The sequence below is a fragment of the Chiloscyllium plagiosum genome, unplaced genomic scaffold (genome assembly GCF_004010195.1).
Source record: "Chiloscyllium plagiosum isolate BGI_BamShark_2017 unplaced genomic scaffold, ASM401019v2 scaf_24848, whole genome shotgun sequence".
Taxonomy (NCBI): domain Eukaryota; kingdom Metazoa; phylum Chordata; class Chondrichthyes; order Orectolobiformes; family Hemiscylliidae; genus Chiloscyllium; species Chiloscyllium plagiosum.
Genome location: NW_025203661.1, coordinates 1061 through 8780, shown reverse-complemented (window position 1 = coordinate 8780; position 7720 = coordinate 1061). Strand labels below are relative to the sequence as shown.

The 7720-nt window shown below is 44.9% G+C and overlaps 1 non-coding gene across 1 annotated transcript; it reads left to right on the top strand.

Annotated features, from left to right (window-relative positions):
* The first annotated feature begins 7248 nt into the window (after positions 1-7248).
* trnar-ucu lies at positions 7249-7340 on the top strand. The gene is given in 2 exon segments: positions 7249-7285; positions 7305-7340. It is a non-coding gene; the product is annotated as a tRNA-Arg (tRNA).
* Positions 7341-7720: the final 380 nt, after the last annotated feature.

The window sequence follows — 7720 nt, the reverse complement described above, 5'->3', positions numbered from 1 at the left end:
CCTTTTATACAATAATGCTACAAAGTGAAGATTGCCAATTGCAATCTGGATTAGATTAGATTCATAATGCTTCTCCTTGTAAACACCTCAAGGCCAGGAGGCAGGAACATTCGATTTCCTTTCCAGATATGAAATTGCTTTTTTCATTCCTTGAGTTCTGATATGGTGGTTTAACTGGCCTTGTAAGTCTGCTGATAGGTCGGTTTGCCATTACATTTTTTCTGTCTGTCTGCAATACGTGTCCCTAATTTCGGTCAGGCCCTTGCTTCTTTATTTTCCTTATGCTTTTATAGATTTCACAACAAATGTCAAATTTCCATTACATTTCCACCCTTTTTTTGGTATTTTATAACAACAAAAAAAAGTACAGAGCCTAACAGCTATATATCAAACTGCTTAGGGAGCACCAGACATTTACTCGGACATCAGCTGCCAGTAACACAGCTTTATGTTGGTATCAACACTTGCTCTGTTGTGCCCTGTACATAGCCCAAACTTCACATGTAACACACGTCAACATTACGGTGTGGTGTGATCCATGTGATCGGACCTTCCTGCTGTAGGGCCTCTTATCGTTTTACCATTTGTTATCCCGCTGCACTCATTAGCAAATGCAGGAGGCAGGTACACAAGCAGGGTCCTACGCAAAGCACTATGTGTAAGAACAGTCCGACAACTAGTAGAGCGTGTAGGATTCAATATCCCCATCCGCCCCAAAGGGAGATAAGCCTATGGAAGCAGGAGTCATCTGCTGGGGAGGCAGTCTAGTTGCCACTTTCATATGATTTATTACACTAGTGATATTCTGGAACTCATCAGGAATATTAAAACAGCTTGAGGTACCGAACATTTTGCAATCGCCCCCTCTCTCGGCCATCAGTATGTCTAGTACTAATCATTTTAGTATCACCGTTTCCCTTATTGCCGTTAACTCAGTATTATTGAGGGTCAGACCTTCCTCCGTCTCATTTGCTGACAGTTATACCCTACATGCGAGGCCATTCATCATTTTTATTGCCATCGTTGTCCCTGCTCACAAGAGAATAGACCACGCAATATTCGCTCCTAGTCGAGTCTCGGGGTCTGCGAGTGTGTGCCATTCCACTTCTGCGGGATGTCAATTTGGGTTCGCCCGTTCCTGGCATTTGGGACGAACACTGTCGTGCTAGTAGACAGTACCGCGGGTTTTGGTCCATTAATTGGTTTGGATGGATGCTGTGCCCTGTTGCTACAATTTCCTGTAATGTTCCTCGCGGGGGGAGGGGGCTGTGCCACTATATTCACCATATATATCGGCGAAGGGTCTATCCATTCCACACCACCAGTCTTCCTCGTCCCTCTTCTGAGACTTGGTTATTATTACCTGTGCCATAGCACCTCCTTCATTGATAATTGAATACCTATATCCCGTGTGAGGTGTCCCTGCAGCCATGGTGGCTACTACTAAGTGTCAGTCACTGGGACCGTAAGGATCCCTCCATAAATATTTATTGTCCCATTTATAGTTGTACTGGTTACTAAACGACCATGTAAAGGTCAACTAACCATCCTCGGTTAAGACTACCGTCTGCGGATGTATCCCACACACCCCTGCCTTCACGAATCGTCCTGCCAGGGAAGCCCCATATTTGTGTGAATCTTCTAATCATTACTTGCACGTACTCGATTCCGGTGTTGTCCGATGTCTCTTCAAGTCCAGCTACACGTTTGTAATGGCTGGTGTGTATCATCGTTGCTCTTTGTCCGATCTTAACAGCTGACTTTGTTGTAAGGAACACTTCAAACAGTCCCACCCACCTCTTTGCCTTCCAGCGTTTCCTCCTGATGTCTTTCACCACTATCCAGTCTCCAGGTTCTAGGTCGTGCATCTTTCCTTCTGCTGATTGAGTAGTGCTGCCTTCACTTGATTCTGTATTTGAGACAAAGGTGCAGACAGTTGTGCGGTGGCACGGTGGTTGGCACTGCTGCCGAACAACGTCAGAGACCCGGATTCTGTTCCCACCTCAGGCAACTGTCTCTGTGAATTTTGCACGTTCTCCCCGTGTCTGCATGAGTTTTTTCCGGGTGCTCCCGTTTACTCCCACAGTTAAATAAATGTGCAGGTTAGGTGAATTGGCCATTCTAAATTGCCCATCGTGTTAGGTGTAGGAGTAAATGTAGTGGAGTGGTTCTGGATGGGTTGCTCTTGGGAGGGTCTGGGTGGACTTGTTGGGCACAAGGGCCTGTTCCCACACTGCGAGTAATCTAATCTTATCTTGTCTTGACAGTGATCTGTTATCGGTCTTACCTTACGTCTTCGGCTAATTCCTGTCCTGGGCGGCCTACCAAACAAAATTTCTTACGGGACAAGATTAGCTCTTCCTCCCCTTCTGGATCTCATGTACTTTAGCACAATTGGAAGTGCCTTTGTCCATATCACCCCCAAAATCCTCACGACGTTTGTCAATTTATTTTTTAATGTAGCATTTCTCTTTCCACTGCCACCGCTCGCTGGATGGTCGGCACAGCGTTGTCTCACGTTTATTCCCAAGTAATCACTCGAGGGAAATATTGACAAATGGTGTCACAATGTCGCTGCTAATCCATTCAGGAATTCCCCATCTCGGAATTATTTCAGTTAGCAAAGCCTGGACTACTGCAATGGCATCCTGTTTAGACTTGGGGAGCGCTTCCACCCATTTGGGAAACATATCAACTAATACCAGACAATGCATTTTCCCTTCGCTGGGTATTAGTTCAATAAAATACATCTGTAAATGTTCAACGGGTCTTCAGGATTGGGGGTGTTCTGCCTAAATCATCTGTATTCCCCTCCCCACATTATTAGTCGCACAGATAACCCATCATTCAAAATATTTTCAGGAGTAATGAGTAAATCCCTTAGTGTACCAGTGCTCCTAAATACTGTGGTACATCCCCCCTTTTGACACATGGTCCTCGCTGTGTGTTATTTGGCATAGAATGGGAATAATGATCGCGGTAGACAGGGTTTACCAATGGGGCCACACTACACCCATTACCTCATTGCCTTGTTCATTCACGCTTCTTCTCCGGCATGGCCTCCGTCTGTAACTCCCATAAGTCTGCTTTGGCTTACACATATTTGACATACACATGTCAACTGAGCACTTGGCAGCTGCTGGGCTGTCGTCCTTGCCGAAAAGGAATCATAATTTTTCATGTGGGCTTCACATTTACAGACAACGATTGAGTTAGGCGATAAGACCGCTTCCAGGAGGTCGGAAACAGGCCACGGTGTATGTTGGGCTTTCCAGTGTAGGTCAAGAAGCCCCTGTGTTTCCACAGCGTTCCAAAATTATGCACAACCCCGAATGCACATCTGGTGTCGATGTAAATATACACCATTGTTCCCTCAGCCAATTTACATGCCTCATTGAAGGGAATCAGCTCTGTTGCTTGAACTGACAGATGAGAAGGGACTGATTCCGTTTTGACTACCTCGTGGGTGTACTACAGCATACCCAACACAATTCTGGCCTGTCTGTTTGCTCCTGAATGCTGACCCATTCACAAAAAATGCCATATCCTGATTCTGAATTTTTGAATCCTGCACGTCTGGTCTTGGGCTGCAAATTTCATTCGTTACAGCGACACAGTCATGTGGGTCTCCGTCTCCTTCTGTGGGGAGAAGGAGAACAGCATTATGGACGTTATATCTCTTTGTTGTCATGTTAGGCATCTCCAATAGCACAGTATTGTGCCTGAGTCAACTTGCTGCCGACATGTGTGCTGTGTTTTGCTCGGAAAACAGTAAGGATGCATGTGGGACCAGGAGGGTTAATTCACCCTAGCCGACTGTGTCCCTCGACGCAACAATAACCTTTTTCAGGTGCAGCCACGGATCGCATGCATTTTGGCAATCCTGCTGCTACGGGGTCTAAGTTTCGCCGAAATGTAAGCTACCTACCTCAATTTTCCGCATTATCCTGCATCAGCACACATGTTATGCAGCCACGCTCCTCATCTACCGTATGCACAAAAGGCTTGTTTGGATTCGGACCCCCAGTGTAGGTGAAGTATGGAGCGCCATTTTCAATTCAACTGCAGCGTACTCTGGTTCTGCAACTCTTAGCCATGGGAAATTTCACTTCGGGGGTCCTCAAGGGTTGCGTAATGTTGGATAAACATTCTACAAGTAACAGCACATGACCAAAAAGGATAGCAATTGTTTCTTCATGTGAGTCTTTGGAATTTCTGGATTGCTTGATCTCTGTCTTCCCTTGTTCAGATAAGATGTGACCTTAAAAACGTAATTTGTTGTTGAACAAACTGTAGTTTTGCGAAACTAGCTTTGTGCGCATCCCTAGCTAGATGGCAGAACAATGCAAGCTTATCTTCCTCACATTGTGCCTCTGTTGGTGCTGCTATTAATCATTCGTCTGCATACTGCAGAACCGCAGATCCCGGGGTGAAAAGTAGAGTCTCCAGACTCCTGCACAGAGCCTCATTAGTTATGGTGGGGGACTGACAGTAATCTTGACAAAGTCGCGTGAATGTATATGATTTGCCTTTGAATGGAAAAGTGAACCATTTACTGTTCGGTGGAATTTGAGCTAATATAATACAAGGATTAGGAACATTTGGAGCGGGAGGAACAACAGCATAATTGATTACTTGCAGGTCTTGAACAAGTCTTCATTTCCCCGATTCACCTGGAATGTTTGCCTTTTTGACCAGAAAAATTGGGGCTCTCACCGGTGATTATCCGCAAGGGATTATCACTCCAGCCTTCAGGAGGGATTCAAAGACTGGAATATTTCCCTTTACAACCTTGGGTTTTAACGAGTCTTGTATTCTGCAAGGACGATACTCAGACTTCGGGGTTATTCTTTTTTGTTCACAGCTTCGCGTGAACCCTACATCACGTTTTCCTTTTGCCCTGCACTGAGCAGGAATACTTCTTAATCTTGGGTCCGAGACATCTACCATAGCTAAACGCCAGGCTACCCTCTTGGCGGTGGTTACTTGGACTGCCCTATCTGCCTGAGTTAGCCAATTCAGTTTCTCCATATATGTCCATATATCTGCATTGAAGCAGATATGCACATCGTCTCTGAAGACACAAGCTTTCGTTTTTTTTGTGCCAGTAGTACCCATGGTCCCAACTCCTGCCACCTGTTACTGTATGTGTTTGCCAGTGGTACATGAGGAAAGGAGCGTTCCACATCAAAAAGATAATGTCTACTTGCCATCACAGATACTTTGCATCAGTTCACAGTGACTGCACATCTGTGATCATTCTAATAAAATTCGCACAATAATAACTGATCTGGTTCGACCAATATCCTGAAACAATACTGCTCATATGATTTGTAAGGGCCATGATGGTGTATGCGTGCTGTGCAGTTCCACATATCTCCAGCAAGATAAGCGGTGTTAATGGGATTAACATGGTTACTTGCTTCCTGGGCGAGCGAATCCCTCACTGAACTTATGGCTCTCTGGCTTAATCGCCACTCATAGCCATGCATCAGGGACAGCCTGCGCTGGTAAAGCTTCTTTTTGTATTACCTGCAAGCCTGTCGGGGTACTGCGCAAATCCGACCCCAGTTTCACTGTGAGATCGCCAGCTATCAGATTTAAAGGACAGAATTCCGAGAACAGAAACGAGAATTGGAATGTTTCACCATTACTGCATTCGCACAATCGAGGTGCGGTTAATCTCTCTCGTGTCACGAATCCTGATGCATCCATTGCGTCGACTCTCTGAACTGCCTTAATTTAAGGACTGAATATGGGACCTGAAACATTCGAGTTCCTTTCCAGATATGGAGTTGTTTTTTCCCCATTCCTTGATTGTTGATATGGTAATTTACTGGGCTTGTAAGTCTGCTATTAGTTCGGTTTAACTTTACATTTTTTTCTGTCTGTCTGCAATACTTGCATCTGCAAAGTCACGTTCTTACTTATTTGTTTCCCTTTGCTTTTATTGGTTTCAAAATAAATGCTACTTTTCCATTACAATGGATATCACACTATTTTTACAGGTCGCTGCAACAGCGAGGGCCGACGTACCTGAATTGAATTGTAACGTTCTATTTAGTAAGCTATATTTCCTGCTGGTTTCTGATGTCTCTCCTCACTGTGGAAGCTTCCAGTCACACCTTCCAGAGATTTGTCTGCACTTCATTTAATCGAGGAAACAGTATTTCCTGCTCAGAATGTGATCTCTGTGCAATGGAGAGAGGAAAGCAGAGTCGGTGACATAGCTGAGATCACTTAAGTTCTGTCCAGAATCCCGATCTTCGAGTCTCCTGTAACTTTCAACATCACATTGCGTTCCCACTCTTCTGGGTCTCTGCCTGTATTCCTGATGAAGGGCTGATGCCCGAAACGTCAATTGTACTGCTCCTCGGATGCTGCCTGAACTGCTGTGCTTTACCAGCCCCTCTCCAATCGAGACATTGTGTTCCCAGGCCACTATTTCGGTCTCTGGTCTGCTACAGTGCTCCTTCAAGGCACAACATAAGCTGGAAGACCTGCAACTCATTTTGTGCTGACAGACCATGCAAACATTATAACCCAATATCGAGTTCATTCATTTTAGATACCGTCTGCCCTCTTCCCCATTCTTCACCCACATTTCCATCCCATCAGTTCCGAAGACAGATCATTGCACTCGAAACGTTAACTTTCCTTTCTTATCAGAGATGGACAACAGCTGTTGATTTTGTTCAGACATTTTTGGTTTAATTCAGGGAACTTTGCTTGTCCGTTGTAATCGCCAGACTGCTGGAAGCGTCTGATTGCAGGAGGAGATGTTCACAGGAGTTGACAAGAATGGCAAGGGCTGGACCTTTCCCATTGTGAAGGTAGACGCCGTGGTTGGGGATGTTTATCTAAGCGCAGAGAAGGCTGATTGAGTAACTGATTAACGTGCACATTTTATGAAGAGGATAGATATGTATGACAGGGATAAGCCTGTATTGGGAAGGAAAAGAGTGACATAAATGAAAGACAGGAGACAAGATGTTTTGAGGAGATTTTGGGAGAATGCATTCACCAATAGAGTGTTTCTTATCTGGAAATCATTATCTGAACATGTGGTAAAGCTAAGTGTCATGAGAACGTTTCAGCAGTCTGTAGCCAAACACTTGAAGAGCCAGAGCACACTGGATAAGGAACAGGTACTGGAAACTGTGACGAGGACAGACAGATGCGAGATGGGAGTCCTCAACGCAATGGGTCAAAGGTAAACTTGTGTGCTTAAAAAGCGCCTGTTGGCACGGCTCTGTGGCGCAATGGAAAGCGCGTTGGACTTCTTTGTTTTTTCTCTGGTTGTTATTCAAAGGTCGTGGGTTCGAGTCCCATCAGAGTCGAGTTTTAGTTTATGGTTTGGAAGGTGGTCAGACCACACTCGGCTGATTATCTGCAAAACCAACAGTGTTCGTGCAGAAACCAAATGTCTCGAAACGGAACATGTTCCTCTCACAGGTTTCCATTTTCGATGTCTATTTATGATAGAGTAGGCAACACGATGATGTAGATAGGCTGGAAAAAACACAAAAGTGTTGTGTCAGCCATTATGATATCGGATCAGGGAGCAGGGCAAGATCAGTGTTTAGAATGGGCTCCTTTGTGTCTGTGTCATTTCTGGCCCAAGTGTTTAAACAATCACAATAAGGATAACATGAATTAAAGGCCATTTGATATTTTGGTCTCACCTCCATTTCGATTCCCTCCCAGCTGGAAGAGACAG